The 20,740-nt window shown below is 43.0% G+C and overlaps 1 protein-coding gene across 3 annotated transcripts in view; it reads left to right on the plus strand.

Moving 5' to 3' along the window:
* Positions 1-2,134: 2,134 nt before the first annotated feature.
* The window catches only part of RIMKLB (ribosomal modification protein rimK like family member B), a 48,483-nt gene continuing 29,877 nt past the window's right edge, over positions 2,135-20,740 (plus strand). The window contains exon 1 of one of the 3 annotated variants that reach the window (XM_081248300.1): positions 2,135-2,157. The gene's annotated coding sequence lies outside the window, so the exon portion shown is untranslated. Of the gene's footprint in view, positions 2,158-11,603; positions 11,627-11,808; positions 12,047-20,740 lie in introns of those variants that run through there. The other 2 variants (XM_081248301.1, XM_081248299.1) reach the window with 2 other exon arrangements.

Consider the following 20,740-nt stretch of genomic DNA (forward strand, 5'->3'; position numbering starts at 1 on the left):
ATTTAAGGCCTTTGGACAACACAGTGCACCAAGGAAACAACCATGATTAGGAGGGTAATACCAAGAGTGAAGTATATTCCTTAATCAGGACCTCCCAGTTGTTCTCAAATAAATCAGAGAATGTACCTGAAGGGTTATCAACCCCTGGCTATTTATTAATCTCTTGTATTTGGTACAATACCAGTTGCGTTGATCCAGCTGCAACAGGAGACATTCTGCTATGGCACACATTTCTCCTTGTTCAGCTGATAAGTAACGTTAAGCAATTCTGTTATCTAAAACCATCCTAGCAAGAAAGTCTAGGGACTCTTGTTGTGCAGCTATGGCCTTAGTGATAGATTCAGAGATGATTGCCAGAGTTAAAGGCCTTCCAGGAAGTGACCTTCCTTATTCACCTGGAAAGGCTGCAGGAATCCTGCAAACAGGGTAGCAGGCCAGTTTTTCCCAAGGGGCTTTATTGACTCCACAAAGTCAACCTTAGTTTTACTCTGGGCTTTAAATTGCTTTTAGAGCTGCACTTCTGTTCTTGTAAGGACTCAAGTTATAAGGCAAGTACAGTTGTTTTTAATTCCACAAAGAATAGTGTTGCAACCTGAAGGAGATCAAGAGGCTGACCCACCCACCCAAATACATTATCTTCAATGAGTTTCTTCATATTAGGGAGATTTCCAACTAAGAGGGAAAGATTCCCATGTTCTAGATTTAGAGCCCTGTGTCTTTGGAATATTTTCGTAAATGCTTCCACAATGACCTCAGAATGTTTTTCTTTCCCTCTGGATACATAGTTTCATTTTAGCTTAGGAGAGAACACCTAAAAAAAGGTTTTGAAATCAGCTTCCAATAAGGCCAACTTCTGACCACAGGCCTATTTTTAAAAATATATATCCTCCCTCCCCCCCACTCCCCCAATATCTTGTCGGGTTTCAGCTGGGACAAACAGTAAATGCCTGGTAGTTTTGACCAATCCCATGGATGCGAGAGGTGTCTCCAAAGAGGGTGCAAAAGGTACTACCTTCCCAAAATCCAGAGCCACTTCCAAAAATAGCCCAAAGAGAGAGCTAGCAACAATCAGTAGAATCCTAGCCACAAATAGAATACAGCCCACGTTTCTGTCCGGCTGTATTTTTGTGCCCCCAACCTGAGGACTGAGGTTCCCTCATATGCACATAAGAACCAACAACCTGAGTGCCCCAGGCAGGCAGAGAGCCAAGCCATGTCCTCAGGACACAAGTTGAGACAAGAAGGCAATCGCTGCCTCTAGGAGAGAAGCGAAGGATAACAAGGGGGTACCCCCAAATCAACTTCAAACCCTGAACTTGGTAAGGAAGGGACAACTGAAACTTTACCTTCCTCTCTTGACCAGGCGCCACAGACAGAGATCTGGGAGCATTGACTTTTTAAGAACTCTTACCCTTGGCGCACTTCTGCCAGTTTCCCTGAGATCCGGTCTGCAGGGTGTCCCAGTGGGTCCTTTTTTAAAAATATATTTATTTATTTTTGGCTACATTGGGTCTTCGTTGCTGTGCGCGGGCTTTCTCTAGTTGCGGCGAGCAGGGGCTGCTCTTTGTCGCGGTGCGCAGTATTCTCATTGCGGTGGCTTCTCCTGTTGTGGAGCACGGGCTCTAGGTGCACGGGCTTCAGTAGTTGTGGCACACAGGCTTAGTTGCTCCGTGGCATGTGGGATCTTCCCAGACCAGAGCTCGAACCCGTGTCCCCTGCATTGGCAGGCAGATTCTTAACCACTGCGCCACCAGGGAAATCCACCCAGCAGCTCGTATTCTGGTAACTAGAAACTGTAGAGGAGGAAAAGTACTTTTCTTTCTACTTTTTATAGTGAGGGAAGTGCCCTTGTGCTCTAGGGCACCTCTTGACTGGATCTAGGTTAAAAGTTCCCCACTGTGTCCACTGTAATTCAAGATTGTCTGTGGTGAGATTAATATACTTGTTCAGTCTTAAAATTTTACTCACCTGAAGCCTCACACTGGACCTAGTCCAGTTTAGGTCAGACCCAGTCCAGTCCCCGACCCAGTCTGGTTTTTAAGTTGGACTCTGGCTGGTTTCCGGACCCAGTCTGGAAAAACTCAGATAAAGTCTGACAGCTCATAACACGAGGATCCAAGAGGGACTTGGACACAGAGAAGCAGACATAGAGAAGCAGTGAGTTAAAGGGGCTACATGGATATGTCCACCTGGTTCCTCATTTCTCCTGGGAGGGGTCCCTGGGGGGCTCCTTTGGGTCCTTCTTCTGACAACAGAACAGTTGAAAAGAGGCATATTAAAACTTTAAGTAAGAGTTTATGTGAACTAAAATCAGTTCTAATTGGGCAGCTTTCCACCGATGGGAGCTGGGGAGAGACTTTCATAGGGAAAAGGGAGAAACAAGGAAATTATTGATGGGTGGATTAAAATTATGGATGTAGCTTAAAGCCTATTTAGTGGCCATTCAGTCTAATGGCCCCCTGGTTTAATTAACTGAACAACATTTATTAAGATTTAGGGAGGGTTCCATGAAAGAATTGTGAGGAAATCAGTGATTATCAAACTTTAGTGCATCAAAATAAACCAATGTATATCATCACAATGAAGATTCTTCAGCTTCTTAGGGATTTCAGTTTGGTATGATTGTGGGGTAGGGATAAGAATCTGCAAACACCTCCAGGTGTTCTTACTAAAGGTAGGCCTTCTTACTTCTTACCAGTATTTCTCAAACTTGAGTGTGAGTCAGAATCCTCTGAGAATATAATTGCCAGATAAAATGTGGGATGGTCAAATAAATTTGAATTTCACATTTTTAGTATATGCATATCTCAAAAATTGGGGATTCCCTGGTGGTGCAGTGGTTGGGAGTCCGCCTGCCGATGCAGGGGACACTGGTTCGTGCCCCAGTCCGGGAGGATCCCACGTGCCGCGGAGCGGCTGGGCCCGTGAGCCATGGCCACTGAGCCTGCGCGTCCGGAGCCTGTGCTCCGCAACGGGAGAGGCCACGACAGTGAGAGGCCCGTGTAGCGCAAAAAAAAAAAAAAAAATTGAGACATCATCTGTTGTTTTAACTAAAATTCAAATGTGCTTTCTTTCCAAGTGTCACTAAATCCTTCAAAATAGCAGTTTAAATTTTCCTTGTGGCAGATATTTGTGATTGTTGTCTGTTTTGTCTTTTTTCAGAAATTTCAAATGATGCAGTCTCATCAGGAGATTATTCTCTTTATCTCTGATTCACCTATTGACCTTTTTGTAAGAATCTTCTGTCCTACTTCTACAGTCACCTTGGTAATGTAGTGGGTAACAAAAAGCTCAATAAACTGTTATACCAAATCTTTCATACTTTTATCTTTTTTCTTAGTTTCTCCGTTTACTTTCACACCTCCGTTTTGTCTCTCCACTGCTTTCCCGTCCTAAATCTGTTTCTCTGCTTTTGTTCAAGTCGTCTTCGTTGAAATGTCTCCCGGGGCTTTCTCTTTCCTTTCCTTTTCTTTCTTTCTGTTTTCTTTCTCCTCTTTTTCCTTCTCCTGAAGCCTTCCATGACAAAATTAAAATCTGTAGAAACAAGTTAGCGCACTAGGGACCAGGCCACGGTATCGTGTTCCAGAAGGAGGTTCTGTTCTGACAGTCCTTTTGCAAGACCAAATTCCCAGTCAGGGGAAAAGAGAGCTTCAAGAAACAATTGCTTTGCCCGAGGATCTGTTGGGAGAGTGATGGATGGCACTGCACTGAGAACTGCCGGAAAAGGAGGGGAGACCTTGCCAGGCAGCGTGAGGAGAGGAGGCGGCTGGGAGAAAGAGCCAGTCAGGAAGAGCTAGCAAAGGGGCGGAGAATGGGCTGCCTGTATATGCTGCCTGCAAGACCTTTCTGCAGATGTTGTGTCTTTGTGAGCTGACCGCAGAGGCCATGTGCATGCAGACTGTATGTGAATGTATGCGTTGCTTATTTCAGATCGTGGGTCTATGAACCGCTGACTGCAAGAAACAGGAATGTATTGTTGAAAGGATTTTGCAGTCAGAGTGCTTGTTTGTGGTTGTGTGGTATGTGTGACTGACTTTTTGCCAAATGAGCTGTTCTGATGCCAACTCTGAGAGTTTAGTGGAAGTCTGGCCGACTAAGCTAAGACACAACAAAGTCAGAAGGAAATATGGGGGCAACCTGAGATGGAAATAGAGAAGCTGTTGCAACGAGAGGAAAAAAAAAAAGACTTGGAGAAAGGGGAAATGAATGAGAAAACAGAAAATAAGCAATAAAAATTCCTTCCTTAGAAAAGGAAGAAATTTGAAAGGAAGAAAAAGAAAAGCAACATTCTTCCAGATGCAGGCACTATACATATATATATATATATATATATATATATATATCCCTACATCTTCTGGTGCCTTGGTGAGATATTTCTTAGCTTTTCTCCCTTATTTCTTTCTAGACGCAGTTCATCGTGGCATATTTATTACACGTATATTTTGGTTACACCAGGGGATATTTTAAAACTTAACAGTTATCCAGAAAGGAACATTAGTAGCTCTTAAATGAGAAAGGATTTTTGGTTGCTATTGTTAGACAGGAGCGCTATTGGACATAATGGAAAGACATTCAGTTTTGATCAGAGATTAATTGAATTTTAATTCTTTAAAATGTTTAAGTGATTAAAACAGTACGTGAAGTGCATGACATTTCAAAAGCAGGGGTGTTGAAATACAGTTTCCACATTCCAAAGGTGGTTATTGTTGCTACTATGATTATTAACAATTTAACAGGCACTACCTACACCTGCAATGAGATATTTAAATTAGTCACGAGGACTTCTAGATCTCGACTGACCGATAAACACAGAGGCAGCATAACTTTGAACTTGGATGTGGACTGGGGAGGGAAGTCCTAGTTGGGACCATCCCAGTTTCGCTTTGTTGCGAACACACTACATATTTTGGATGGTTTCAAACTGCAACCATTATGGTGTCTTCCTCAGCTCTTTGCTTGCTTCATTTTTAAAACCTTAGAAGTTATTAGAATTGTATTTCCAGTATACTAATTTTGCTCCATGCGCTAATATGATTTTTGGTTCATTCAGCCATCTTTTCCTCCCTTTCCACTATTGTTTTCATCTGCCCCTCTCCTTTTATTTTCTTCTTTCATCATGTTTTCCTGGTTTTGATTAAAATTCACTTCACTTCTCTCCTCACCACTCTCTCCTTTATGGAAATTATTCCTTTTCAGGCCTTGTCTTTTTCCTCATTCCCTTCTCTGGTGTCTTTGTCTCCAGCAGAGGGGTCTGATGTTGATATGAGGTAGGGAATGAGGCCTGGGAGAAAGCAGCCTGGGAAGAGGGAAGAGGGCGGAGGAAGCGGTGCTTCAGCTGTTTCTGCCATTAGCCTATAAAAGGCTGCCTGAAGTCCGCCTCTGTAAATTCCTCCCCTCCCATCCCCACAGTCCCCCCTGCAAAGGGTCTCTCCACTTCCCCACCTTAAATCCCACCTCCCCTACCCCCCACCCCACTACTTGGGTGACATCACTCTCTACCAGCTGTGACTGCCAGGGACACTGACCTACTTTTGCCCTCTCGGTCAGGAACTAAACCCTGGTTTGTCTTTTAAACCCTGACTTTCTGCTAAACCCTTTTTGCCCCAACATATCAGTGGGTCCCTTTTTGAGCCGCCAAACATTTCAGTTCCCCACAAAAATAGTAGTTTTTATTTTTAGTAACGGAAGTTGGAGAAAAAGCTTAATGATAAAAAGCTTCTACGACTTTAGCAAATCCATCTATGACTTAAGTGGATTTGTACTTTGTTGATTAAAATGGAATCTATATGTATTTGGAGAATAACATTAGTAATAGTTTTTTGGTTGACTCTTTATATGTATGGTTGAGGAATGGACTATGAGATCCTTTGCGACAAATTCCAAATATATATATATTCCATATATATATATATATATAACCATTATTTATCAAATGTTTGTATATGATGTTAGAGACATAAGCCAAAATAGCAGGCATCAATATCCAAATAAAACTTTACATACTAAGTAGTGGGAAGAAACTGCCAACAAAATCAATTGTGTAGCCTTTGAGGGATTATAAAGAGTTGGTTAAGAGTATGTACTCTGATGCTTGGATCCAAATCACGGTTTTGGCACTTGCTAGCTGTGTGAGGTTGAAAAAGTTACTCAACGTCTCTGTTCCTCAGTTTGCTCATTTGTAAAAAGGAGATAACTCAAGCGCAGTAGGGTTATTAGGAGGATTAAACATGTTCTAAGACATATTAGGTTTATTATGAGACTGGGGACAGATATAGAACTATATCTGTTTCAAATATTTCTGTGGCAATTTCCTCATTCACCGTTTATTTACTAAGCAAGCCAGTGTTAATAGGTCCTCTATCTTGGTCTCCATTGTCTGCCCTAGTTGTCCAGAAAAGTTTTGGGAAAGTAGCCAGAAGGTTTGGAACTTGTATATTTCGAGAGATTTGCCTAGTCATTCCACTGTGTCACTCATTTTTTTCTTTCTCTTCACTGTCTCCTCATGCTCCTAGGATGAATCCCAAACTGAAAGGCACTGAGAGAGAGAGAGACCAAAAAATCAAGGAAACAGTTAGTTTGGGGGAGTCAGGTGGAGTCGATGGAAGAAGGGTTAAATAGAAGAGCAAAGAAGATTAAACAAATCTAGCTTGATGATCAAAATGGCTTTGTAACCCAAGAGAGCAAAAATGATTTAAAAACAAAATGTAGAAATAGGGTAGATAAGGATTTGGACACAACAGATATAAATTGTTCTGTTTCTTTGCATCAAGGATAACTGCATGAACTTAGATTAATGAACAGAACTCCCTAGTCTAACTTTTTCGATGTGCAGAAGATAGCAAACTGGACCAGGACAATCATGGTTGCGGCAGATCATTAGGATGATCCCAGAACGCATTCATTCATTCATCCATTCAATCTGTAAATGTTTGTTAATCATTCAAGGTGCTGCTGGTGACATAGGTGTGTGGCAGATCCTACAGCCCATGCGTGGTTCGATACCATCATTTCTATGGTTGAAATGTCAACAAATTCAATCCGGTGTCTCCCTGCACCTAGTGGAGGGTTCTTGTTTTCTTTTTTTCCCCTATTATTTGAGGCTTCCTCTGTTCTTTAAAAGAGAGCATGCTGCTGCCTTTCCACCTTTGCTTAGTCCATCGTCTCTTCTTCTATTCTTCCCAGACTGAGATACTTTTATGATACTCCAGTGGATAGGGAATCAGGAGACTCGGAATTGCCACCAATGATTTTATCTCATTGCCTTGATTTTCCCTTCTGTCAGAAGAGACTAACAATATTTACGCAACATTTCAAGGTTGCTTGAGGCTTACATCGAGTTTATAAATGCTGAGTGCTTTAAATTAAGAACATTTTACAAATGGTTATCTCTTTAAGACACGATTCTCACGCTGTCATGTATCTAAGATTCAACTTGGTAAGCTTGTTAAATTTGCAGACTATTGGCTGATTCCATAAGTTTTTTGTTTGGCTCAAAAAAATGCAGATACCCGGGCTCATTCAGAAGGTCGGGGTGAAGGCCAAGGAATCTGCATTTTAAACATCCTGGTTTATTCCTGTGTAATACAGAAAAAGAAATAGTAGCCAGATGCAATTAAAGGAAGGGGAAAAACCTACATCACCTCTTTTTCTAGGGGGAAAAACCTACATCACCTCTCTTTCTAAGTCATTTTTTTTCCTTTACACTTTTTCTTTCTCTGATGCAGCCAATCTGAACGGTCTTTCCTCCCTTTCCCCATCCCACCCTCCTTTGTGTCTGGCATCTGTATTTTCTTAGCATAGTTAGAGAGGCGCTCAGCTTACTGTGCACAAATGGAGTGGAGGGAAAGGAGGAGGGATGTGGGTGGAGAAAGGCTAGATCAGGGTTATTCTAACTGAAGACTGTTGCCGCCAGGCTGGTTCTAGCCGGCTGGCTCTGGGAGAGGAAGCACAGGGAGAGCTACATCCCCTGCAGCTGCTGCTACTGTTCTTATTTGCTAGTGTACGTTCTGATATAGGACACCCACTACCTTTTCTCCACCCACACGAATCACATTAGATACCCAGTGATGTACACTATTTTTGGTACTGAGAATAATTCTGGATTCATTCCTGTTTACAGTTTTTCTCTTCACTACTTTAGGCCTTAGTTTTGATCAAACCCCAGCTTGTTTGTTTGTCTTTAACCCCAGGAGAGAAAGATTTGCACCAGATGGTGTCTATGGGGTACTTAAAGTTTTTGCTTGACCCGCAGTCTAGATAATAGGTGAGTTATGCTTTCTGGCTGATATAGATATACACCAATGCAACTCAAGTTGAATCAGAGAACCTGGGCAACTTTGTTGGGGGAGATTTTGTTTTCATCAAATCCTCTGTTTTATGTGCCTCTCCCACTATCTTCATATTGTCCACCAAGAACATTTCAATAAGGCGATACATGGATAATTCCAGCACCTCTTGTCTAATCCTCAGTCCCTTCAGCTTGGGTGAACATCAGTCTTGTGTAATAATAGCTAATATTTATTGCACGCTTCATATGTAGTGCATTATATTTAAGTTACTTCATTAATCCTTATAGTTCATTGAAATAGTTAATCTTCATTTTGTTGATGAGAAAACTGAGGCTCATAGAGGCAACAATCCCATGACACCAGCAAATAAAGCTGGGCTTTCAAATCAGATAAATCAGATTTATCTGACTCCAGAGATGTGAGGTTACTTATAATATGTCTTCTCAAGGGATTCAACCCACCCCCTCCTGAAGAGTATCAATTTATGGGTTAAAAATGAGTGGCGCATGATTAAACCAAGATAAGTTACATGGCCACCAAAAGGAGATGTGAGTCCATACCTGACCAGACATAACTACCATGAAAACACAAAGATTATGGTTGAATCTAAGAAACTGAGCCTTTCCGGAAATGCTAAAAACAATTTCTGCTCCCTCATTACTTCACACAAAAATAGGAAGTATCAATTTAATCATTATTCATGTAAAGATTATCTTATAGAGTGACATATCATTGGTTTTGTTTTTAAAAATATACTTATGAGTTTTATTTCCCTGACTAGATTAAGTGAAAAGCAAAGTTGTTGTGTGTGTTATGAATTTCTTAGGATGTGTCTGGCACATAGTGACAGTATATTGAATGACAGCATTTTTTTTCTTTTTTCTTTTTTTTCTTTTTTTGCGGTACGCAGGCCTCTCACTGTTGTGGCCTCTCCCGTTGCGGAGCACAGGCTCCGGACGCGCAGGCTCAGCGGCCATGGCTCACGGGCCCAGCTGCTCCGTGGCATGTGGGATCTTCCCGGACCGGGGCACGAACCTGTGTCCCCTGCATCGGCAACATTGGCAGGTGGACTCTCAACCACTGCGCCACCAGGGAAGCCCAATGACAGCATTTTTTAAAGAGACAAGTGGCCTGTTAGTTAATAGTCTCATACCCCCTATCCACAGTTTCACCTATACAACCTGGTTTTCTTGGGCAGTGCATGGTTACTGTGAATGGGGATCCTCTGCTGGGCATGCCCGCGACCTTTTCTCTGTGCCAATTTCCCTATGTATTTGGTGTCAGATTCTCATTGTGTTCCTATCTCTGTGATCAAGCTTTCTTTGATCACAAAATGATTCTCTTCTTTTCCTCTTTAGATTGAAGGGAAGAACTTCATGTTCCAGGAGATAATATCAGAGTGGAGTAAATAGCAACATTTTAGTTCTGTAGACTTTTCCCCCCTTTCTTCTGAAGGTAGTATATCATATAACACTTTTGTACCTCTAAATGTATCTTTCGTGAAAATAGTTCACCATCCTAGGTTACCCTGTGTCAAAACGTGCAGTAAACACTTAGTTAACACCCTAACTACATTTCTCAGTCACGGTACTCTCAAGTCCCCCTGAGGTAAATCAGCAAAACAAAAAACAAAAAAAAACAAAGCAGACCCTAAAGATTGGGAAAGGAATGCTGAAAAGAATTTGTTGGCTGAGGGGACTGAGAAGGGGTTGTGATCTGCAAGAAGGCAAACGTGTTAGGACATACTCTCTCACATCTGGGCTATCTGGTGTAATAAATGACTAAGGTTATTTGGAAATGAATCTTCCATATAAGGTATGGTTTATCACAGGATATTGAATACAGTTCCTTGTGCAATACAGTAGGACCCTGGTGTTTGGATATTCTATTATATACAATGCACCTGCTAATGTCAAACTCCCACTCCATCCCTCCCCCAACCCCCCTCCCTGAACTCTGTTCTCTGTCTGTGAGTCTGTTTCTGTTCTGTAGATAAGTTAGTTCATTTGTGTTGTATTTTAGATTCCACATACGACATCACTTGGTATTTGTCTTTCTCTGTCTGGCTTAACTTTACTTAGTATGGATAATCTCTAGGGCCATCCATGTTGCTACAAAAGCATCATTTCATTCTTTTTTATGGCTGAGTAATATTCCATTGTATATACATACCACATCTTTACCCGTTCATCTGTGGATGGATATTTAGGTTGTTTCCGACCTATTCATATTCTTACCCTCCTTTATGGAGTTTTTCGACCTTCCTCACTAGAGGGAAATTACCAGCAACATCTTAAAAAATCTACCCCTTCTCAGCCATACTGCGAAGAAACACACTAAAGTGTAAATGAAAAAAAGTGTAAAACATTCATTTTACACAGTTTGGAAATTTACAAAATGCTTGTAAGTCTATTATCACATTTCATTCACACAGCAACCTTGGAATATACTCTTTTCATAACAAAGGATCAGAGGAAGTTAAGTAACTAGGTTAATTAACAAGTAACAAGGTTTACACTGGTTTCTACGCGGCAGAGCTGGCTATACCACGGTGCCCCGCCTGTATCTTAAAACCTGCCTAAAGCCTGGCGAATACATGATGTTTAAAAATTGGCCTCACTATATACAGAGGCATTGTCCTTACTCTGTACAGGGACAAGGACTTTATGGGTGTTTACGGTCTTTGTCCCCCAAACCTTTGCCTCCGGAGGGAAGACCGCGGTTTGAGGGGACTCGAGGGGGAGGCGGTCCTCAGGGCGGTGCGGGAGGTGGGCGGGGACGGGCGGGAGGGGTGGAGGCGCGGACACGCACTCCGCACACTGCGCCTGAGAGACTCGGTGGGCTCGCGTCAGGGTTCAGAGTGTGGGTGAATGGGGCTGGAGGAGGGACGGTGAGGGCGGGGAGGGTGTACAAAGGAAGGGATTCACCACGCGGTTTCGAGTTGGGAACAAACCTCGCCCCTCCACCCGTTTCCCTTTCTCAGTGAGGACGGTTTGGGGGCGGGTGGGGAAAGCGCGTCCTCGAAGCGCTCTCGCGCTCCCCTTTTCCTCCCGGCGCGCACGCGCGCCCCATCGCCTCTCCTCGACCCCAGAGGCCGCGAGGGTTGCGTGTGAAGACGGGACGCCTGGGGGTCGGGTCCTGACGCAGGTGTCAGATCCGCTTGGCCAGGTTTGGCCGGCTGGCTAGCCCTGCCCCTCGCTCGGCCGGCGGCTCGCCGCGCCGCCGCGCCGCCGCGCCGCCGCGCCTGGAGGGCGGGGGCGGGGCCGGGGCCGGGGCGCGCACGGGTTCTCGGCGCGCACGGGTCCTGGGCACGCGGGCGGACGGCGCGCTTCGCCTAGGTCTGGGGGAGTGCGGGGCGGTCTCCGCCGGCGTCGCGCGCGCTGTGTGAGAGCGGAGTCGCGCGCGCGCACGCCAGGCGAGTGAGGGAGTGTGAGGGAGTGTGAGGGAGTGAGGAGCAGTCGGGTGTGCGTGTGTGTGGGTGGGTGTGTGGGGGGGTGAGTGTGAGTGTGTGTGTGGGGTGAGGGAGAGCCAGACCGACCGCGCGGCTGTGAGAAAGGGGGCGAGTGGGCGAGGGCGCCGGGCCAGGCTGTGGGAGCCGTGGCGGCGGCGGCGGAGAAAGGAGGCGGCTCCCGGCCTCCCGACCCCCTCCCCCTCCTCTCCTCGGACTTACTGCCCGCCCGGCCGCCCGCCCGCGCAGCCCTCGGAGGCCCCAGCCGGGCGCCGCCGGCCGAGAGCCAGAGAGAAGTCGCCCCAGCCAGGTGAGCGGGACCCTTCGCGTTCCCTCCCCGGGGGTCGTGGCGAGAGGCGGAGGCGCGCCCGACCCCCGCCGCCCGCGGCGGCCGAGTTGGGCAGAACGGGCTCCTGACGAGAGGGGCCGGGCCCGGGAGAGGACGGGGCCGTGCGCGGCTGGGGCCCAGGGCTTGAGGAGGCCGGTGGTCGCCTCAGAGCCGGGGGCGGCGGGGCGCTCGGCGGACCCCGGCCTGGGCGTCTGCGCCGGGAGGGGCTGAGGATGCCGGTGGGTGCGGGAGGCTGGAGGGAGGCGGCGGCCTCGGGCGGGGAGCAGTGTGGTGTCTCCTCGGCGAGGGGGTGTGGTGACCCTGGGGATGCGCGTCGGAGCCACACACGCGTGGCGCTAACCTGTGCTCGGCAGCGTGATGATCTCTGCCTCCACTGCTGCCATCAGACAGATTCCTGTGGTGTGTGACCGAGGCGGGAGGGGCTGGTATTGGTCCCTCAATTATTCTGTTTTAATTCCACGCTTTCCTCCTTACGTGTACATTTTTAGAAGAGTGACAGCCATTCCTCTTTTTCTTTTGAAAGCCCTCTGAATAAGATGGGTGACAGTAATTGCTTGTCTCGTTTGATTTTTTTTAACAGCATTTGACCGTGATGCAGATCCCCCCCCCCACCGCAATAAATCCAAAGTAGTTAGGGGATAATTACTTCAGATTTGCCTTACTAATTTTTCCTTATCGCTGATAGCAGATTTGTCATCCCCTGTATTTTCTCCCATTTGTGTTTACGGATAGAGATGGGGCGTTAATTCTCTTCTGTGAGTGGGATTATTATAGTAACCGTGTTGAATGTAACCTCGATGTAAATTCTTTGCTTGTGCCGTTTTCTCATTAATTACAGGAATTGTTCCCACATCTTTGTGGAGTTGGGTTAAATTTAAAGTCTGTATGGAAACTGCATGGGCAGCCTAATATGGAAGGTTTTCCTTTTGTGGGCTTGATATTTTGATTATTTATGGATGATTTAATTTTTAACTGTAACCATTAAAATGTAAATGTTATTTATTTTAGATCTCATTTCATAGCATCGGATAGTTCTAAGGTCTTTTTAAAAAGAAAAAAAGGATTTCTTAAACAATTGACTGTCCAAATACTTTAACATATTCACTTGAAATAAAACACTCTCTGAAATTTTCGTCATGGAGAGTCACCATAACTTCTGGAATGAAAAGCTCTAATAGAGTCATAATATAGTTCGATTTCTTTTATAATGGTTACTGGATTTAGTAAGTGTGTCAAAGGGGAGGAGGCCTATTTTGTTTTGACGTAATCTTTTGTTTATTCCAGTCTATCTTGGTTAGGTATTCGTTTCCTTCGTTCACGTCATAGACTTAGTTGTTAGTTTGGCAACATGGCTGTTGATGTTTTTTCTCTTTCTCTGTCTCCCTTGTTTTCTCTCTTGTCTTCTCTTACCCCCGCCAGGTGCTGGAGTCTGCTTGTCAGGCAGGGAGGCAGTCTATGGGATTCTGAAAACAGAGCCAAGAAGGGGAACCGCAAATTGAGTCACATTCAGCCCTCTCCTCAGTGAAGAGCCACTTTTCTCTTCCTGCCTTTCCCCCTGTAGGGGGTAAGGAGCTGTATATCTAACCTTCAGACTTTTGACTATGAGCTACAATTCCACTTATCTTAGTTTCTAGTTGGATAGCTTTAAATTTTTTTTTCATGTTTCCTATTGAAGATGATAGCATCTGGGGGTGCAGGGGAGAGTGACAAGAAGAAATTATCCTTTTTTTTTCTTTTCCCTTCTCATTCAGTCCCCTCTTCCTCACCAGAGGGAAATACCAGCAGTATCTTGTATATCTTCTACCACTTCTTAGCCATACTGTAAAGAAAGTTCTAAAATGAACATTCTTTTTTTTCTCTAAACACCAACCAAACTTCATGCGTTACTTTGTTGGGGCACAGGATGAAACATACCTTTTAAATTATCTCCCAATTCTTTCTTTCCCCAGTTGGTATTCCCATGGGGTTTGCTACTGGGGTAAGTCACTAGACGGATCAGTCTCTCAAATCCTCTCCCCTCCCAGTGAGCTAGAAGACTGAGCACCGTGAACCCTGGAACAGATTAGGGGAATGGGACACAGTAGAGTGAGTTGTTCCACACGTTGGGACATAGCTTTTATCGTCTTCTTCTGGGGAGCAGGCATAGAGACCTAAACACAGAAAATGGGTGGAGGAAGAACTCCTGTACCCACAAACAGGCCATGAAGAGTGAGAAAACCAAACATAAAGTAAGGAGGGTGAGTTCTTATATGTTGCTTGCTGACAACTGTTTTTTGGGGGTGGATTTGTAGGAGATTTTATGGCTGATTAGTTTACAAAGAATATTCTCTGCAAGTGGGATTAAGCCATAAGCATTTGAGAAAAGAGCATTTAGAATTGTTCTCATTACGCTATTGAGGGGTAGGTAGATAGTGATAAGAACAATGAAGAAAGTAGTATGTTTAGATGTTAGCTGTACTGGCATGTGCAGTTGTTTCAAGAGAGGTTGAATCGGGAGGTTAGGTACAGGTGTTGGGTAAATTGTCCTGCATTACTTGGGAATTTTCCTGCTTGTCATATTAAGTGTTGTGAAGAAATAATGTAGTACCTCCAAAAATATCTGTACATAATATATTTTACATTTATGTGCCATATGTATCTGTGTAAATGTTTGGTTTGCAGAAAAGGACTGATTTTCTGGCTTCATGGTAACTGATGCCATGGTGTCATTTTCCGTGTTTTCTTTTCCAATGTTTTTTCCCTTTCAAAATTGGCTTGGAGGACAGAAGTCACAGGGCTAGCCAGATCTACTCCCTGAGAGCCTGGTCTGCACGGAACCCATCTGCTTATGTCTTTTTCCCTCTCCTTACTGCCCCAACCCCAGGCCCCACTTTAATTGTTAACAAAGGTTGTATAGTGATGATAGAAAGTAGCAGTAGCTTTGGGTTGTTTGTTTTTTATGCGAAACTGAAAAAATAAAATTTTAAATTTTAAACAGCTACGTTTAGATATTATGTTGTACAATTTGCCACCATGGTGTTTGATTTTGAAAATAGCTCTGGTTTTTTGATACCCCTTTGTAATTCAGCATAACACAGTCCTTTAAAGTAACTCCTAACCCTTAACCATGTCCTTCTGAGGTTCTGTGCTGCCGGCTGGGGATAATAGTAAAGAATACAACAGATGGGGATTCTGTCCTCATAGAGTTTACTGGCTAATTTCATTGGTCCTCTTGTTTCAAGAGAGGTTGAATGGAGGGCGGGGGTGGGGGGCAGATTAGGTACAGATGTTGGGTAAATTGTCTTTCATTACTTGGAAACTTTACTGTTTGGTCCTTTCCCCTGTCAATCACTTCTCCCAGCAATGTCTGGAGGAGTCTACTGGATTGTGAATTGATGAATTAGCAGAACAAATTTGTGTACATGTTGATATGCCAAGTTTTTTTTTTTTTTTTTTTTTTTTACTACCTTTCTTTCAAAAGTGGCAGGCACACCACCAAGTTGTGATCAAACAAAATAATCCAAACCTACCTCTTAAATGTTTTTGCTCTATTCAGTTCCTTAACGGTCCCCTTTTTGTTTCCCTCTCTCCATCTCTCTCTCTTTTAACCACTTCGGATACTAGCTCTTAGCTTCATGTTCTTAGAAATATAGAAATAAGGTCTCCGGGCTTCCCTGGTGGCGCAGTGGTTGAGAGTCCGCCTGCTGATGCAGGGGACACGGGTTCGTGCCCCGGTCCGGGAGGATCCCACGTGCCGCGGAGCGGCTGGGCCCGTGAGCCATGGCCGCTGAGCCTGCGCGTCTGGAGCCTGTGCTCCGCAACGGGAGAAGCCGCAACAGTGAGAGGCCCGTGTACCAAAAAAAAAAAAAAAAAAGAAAAGAAATAAGGTCTCCAAGATAGAGCATGGATTTGCTATAAAAGATCAGACCGGTTCTGTCTTACCGCTCTGCTGTCCCGTATTTGGCAGTATTTCAGACTTTGATGCTTTATCAGAAAACTACATCTTGAAAATTCATGCAGGTTTGCCCAAATACAGCAAGCTTGGAATTCTTCCCTGATGCTTTGGAGTTCTCAGTTGGTAGCTTATTCCTTTGACATGTGATGTAGTTAGCCATATCTGCAAAGCCTTCCTGAATATGTTAACAGCTTCCCAACCCTTTTTACAGCATAGTGTCCGGAAAGAAAATTTCGAAGGAAGGCCTGACATTTAACATGTTAAATGTGATGAACTTTGAGCTGTACTGTGCATTGCATCTCAGGAACATTTTTTAAATTTTGTGCCACGTTCCAGAGATACTTTGATGTAACATTTCTCTGTTAAGTGAAATCATTAGAAATGTTATTTGGATTCCAGAGAAAACTTAGGTTTTGTTTATACCACAGACTATTTTAGGAATTTTAGTAACAAAGCTACAGGTTATTTAAGTAAAGGTAACATTTGTTTTTTGACCCTTTGGTTGGGAATGTGTAAACATTTGCATGTTAATTTGCTCGTGACAGTTTTTTTCCTTTTCCAGTTTTCTTTTTATTGTAAAATACACACAAAATTTCCGTCTTAACAGATTAGTGGTATTAAGTACATTCATATTGTGCAGCCATCACCATATCCATCTCCAGACTCTTTCATCCTGCATAACCGAAACCCTATACCCATAAAACAATAACTCCCTAATCTTTAAATGCCCCAGCCATTAACGACCATCATTCTACTTTCTGTGAATTTGAGTACTTTAGATTGTGGGGCATAATGTCGTCAAGGTTCATTCACGTTGTAAGCATCTATCAGCATCTAATGCCTTTTTAAGTCAATAGATGCTGATACATGCATTTTGCTTGTTATTCATCTGTCAAATGTACACGTGGGTTGCGTCCACCTTTTAGTTATTGTGAATAATGCTGCTCTGAACATATGTGTACAGATACCTCTTTGTGACTCAGCTTTCAGTTCTTTTGGGTATATACCTAAAAGTGGAATTGCTGGATTGTATGGTGATTCCATTTTTAATTTTTTGAGGAACTGCCATACTGTTTTCGGCAGCAGCTGCACCATTTAACATTCCCACCGGCAGTTGGCAGGGCTTCCAGTTTCTCCACGTACTCCCCAAAACTTGTTATTTTCTGTTTTTTTTTTCCTTTCTTTTTTTTATTGTAACCATCCTGTGAGGTAGTTTTGTGTTTTTATTTACATTTCTTAGTGCTTAGTGATGTTGAGCATTTTTTCTTATTCATGACATTTTAACATCAGATCATTTTTAGTTCTGTTGGGGCTGGGGGTTTGTCTCTTTTGTTTACCATGGTATCTTTAGGGAGAGTGCGTAGTAGGCACTCAAATATTAATTGAATGTATTATGCAGTTGAATGCTTAGTTTTGTGTACTTAGTAGTTTATCTTTTTTGGCTATAATAAAGAATCCCCAAATATCATTGAGTTGGAAGTTTATTTCTCATGAAAAAGAGATAGTAAGCAGTCTAAGGCCACAGCACTGCGCAGTTGTCAGGGATTCGAGTTCTTCTAACACTTAGCTGCGCTTTTCTTAGGGTTGACTCTTGTCCTCTGTCCAGATGGTTGTTGGAGGTGTAGCCATGACACCCACATTCCAGGTAGCAGAATGGAGGAAGGGCCAAGGAAGAGTACATCTCTTTAGCATGCTTCCTGGAAGTTGGAGTGCAGTACTTTGGCTCAGCACTCTGCGACCATATCTAGTTGCAAGAAAGCCTACGGAATACAAATGCAGTCTCTTAGTCATAGGGCATTGTGCTCAGGTAAATATCAGATCTGTTATTACAGAGGAGTAAGTGGAAAGTGGATATTGGTAGGCAGGTGGCAGTCTCTGCCATAGAGTGTGTGGAATTTGAAGTGACTCTGGGCTCTTCTACCAGTTTCTAATTTAGACAAATGACCTCTCGGCTAGTGCAGCCTCACCTGCCCAATGAGGACAATAATGTGTCACAGGGATGATTGTGAGGATTCAGTGAGAAGATACAAGTAAACTGTCTAACACAGTATTTGGTACATATAATTACTCAAAAGTGAATTTATCCAAATTCCCTTCGATATCTTTAGATATATAGTAGAAAAGAGTACAAGGGACCATATTGAGTATGTATAGGAAAATGGTTATCCTCTCATTTTTCATGCAAAATCTTGTATATAGTTTTTTTAAGAAAAGATATTATGATAGTGCTGTAAGGAGAGAGTATGAGTGAATGTGTCACGTAAAGTTTGGAAAATTAGATATTTGCTCTGTTTTTGAGGTATACTCTTTCAAGAATAAGTAGGGGACTGTCATCCATTTCTGTCACTGTAAAGTCAACTTTGATTGAGTCCTAACCTGCTCCTGCTTTCACAGCCGTACAGTCTAACTTCAAGTTAATGTGCTAAGGAAAATGGCACCCAGACAGTGATATTTTTAAAGTGGCATCTTAGCTAAAGGATGAGATGGTGGAGGAACTATCGAAGTTTCTAAGGGACATTCTTTTAGTGGATGATGGGGTAACAGGTTTAACACTATTACTCGGTTGTCTCTGAGATTTTCATTTTATCATTCATTTTCTGTACCCCTTTAATAAGTATACCCCACACACACACACAATGGGGTGTTCCTACCTTTCTCCCATCTTTCTTCTTAATGCTTTTGCCCCTCTGCCTCTTACTCCCATTCATTCTCATTTCGAGCAGAAATTCAGATCCACCTCCTAAAGAGACACCGGATAAGACAAGGAAAGGAAAGAGGGTAAAATTTCAAATGTATCCCAGATTGTGTTTTGTTGTGTTTTGGATTTTTTTGGGAGGCGGGGAAGCATTAGAACTTACTGACATGGAGAGAAAAGCCTTGATAAACAGATCCTTGGTTTAAAACCTTAAGCATAACAAAGTAGGTGTTAAAAGGTACAATTAAAGTCAACATAGGCACGTAGTATGATTTGGAGGGAGACTGTTGGGGTTTAGAAAATCTCTGGAAATACAAGCTATGCCGCTTAGTATTACTTAGTTAAAAAAATTTATTTTAGGTGCATTTCTTAACTCTCTTAACCTTCATTTCTTAATCTGTAAAATGGTTACTATTAATACCCGAGGTTTAATTTGAAATAGTGTTCATTCAACTTTTAGTTTTAAAATAGCCCAGTATTTGGAGTTTGATAAGGCATGTCATTCAACATCTTTAAACATTATGCTTCTGTTATGGCATTTATTATATGTGTGTGTGTGTGTATATATATTTATTTATCATATGTATGTATATTATCACACACACAGAGTTGACCCTTGAACAACGTGGGTTGGAACTGGGCAAGTCCACTGATTTGTGGAATCTTTTTCAATAAATGTGTACTGCAGTACTTTACTTGCTTAACCGAGGCAATAGTGGGTGGCATTTAGTTAAGGCATATTGAATATGCCCGTTTAGGCATATTGAAACAAGATCTGAAATTCAGTTGAACTCTTGGTTGGAAAAATATATTTAGTAGGTCAATGATAGTAGTTGAAACTGGACTGAGAATGACTTTTCTAGAGAAAGGAAAGAAGGGTTTAAGAACGAAGCCCTGGGAATTATGTACAGGGGGAAAGCTGTCAGGAGAAAACAGTTACAGGAAATAATAGTGAAAGAGTGCCTGTTCGCACATTTGTTATTTTTCTGTACAAACCTAATCCACATCCAGGACAGAACGATGTCATTGAAAGTACAGCTGTAGTTATTGCCAAGTTGAGTAAATTCTAGTTTTTATATTTAAGTATGTATATATTCTTTCCTCCAACATATTTTCTTTTTCAGTCTTTTGATTCTAAGTTCATTTGGTATATCTTATCTGGAGTAAAGAATTTTTCTAGTTATAAGAGATGTCCTTAATATCATCAGATGGTAGATTGTGGTTTTGTTTTTTCTTTACCAGAATAATTACCACTGGGAAGGGGGCCTCACAAGAAATCACCTTGTTTATGATTCTCATTTAATTAGCCTTGCCTGGAGTATTTGAAGATGACAGTCATAAAAATTGGTGTGCTTATCCAGAAGTTTTCACGGGAAAACTATCTCTAATATAAAATTAAATTTTATAGATTTCTCTTTATTTCAAAAAGGCTAGTTTAGGGCTTTCCTGGTGGCGCAGTGGTTGAGAGTCCGCCTGCCGATGCAGGGGACACTGGTTCGTGCCCCGGTCCGGGAGGATCCCACGTGCCGCGGAGCGGCTGGGCCCATGAGCCATGGCCCCTGAGCCTGCGCGTCCGGAGCCTGTGCTCCGCAACGGGAAAGGCCGCAACAGTGAGAGGCCTGCGTATCGCAAAAAAAAAAAAAAAAAAAGGCTCGTTTAGCATTTATTTATTATCTGATGTTTATATATTATTTGGTTCTTTTGGAGAAATAAAAAAATAGAGAATTAGTAGATCTGATTTTTTTTTTATATTCTAAGAGGAAAAATCAACTGTGTATATGTGGACGTTTGCAAATGCCCTATTGATCTTACACTGTTGGAGAATAAACTTTTTTCCTACAGATATGTTATTGGGTAGCCAAACCTACTACTTTAAATGTCAGGGGGAAAAAGGGGAACCATTTTACTTTACAGGGGACTCTTTCCTGTCATTGACTGATTGATTGCTGTGTGGCTTGCGGGATCTTAGTTCCCCGACCAGGGGTCAAACGCATGCCTCCTGCAGTGGAAGCACAGAGTCCCAACC

This window comes from Mesoplodon bidens (genome assembly GCF_964165515.1).
Source record: "Mesoplodon bidens genome assembly, chromosome: 11".
NCBI classification, from domain to species: Eukaryota; Metazoa; Chordata; class Mammalia; order Artiodactyla; family Ziphiidae; genus Mesoplodon; species Mesoplodon bidens.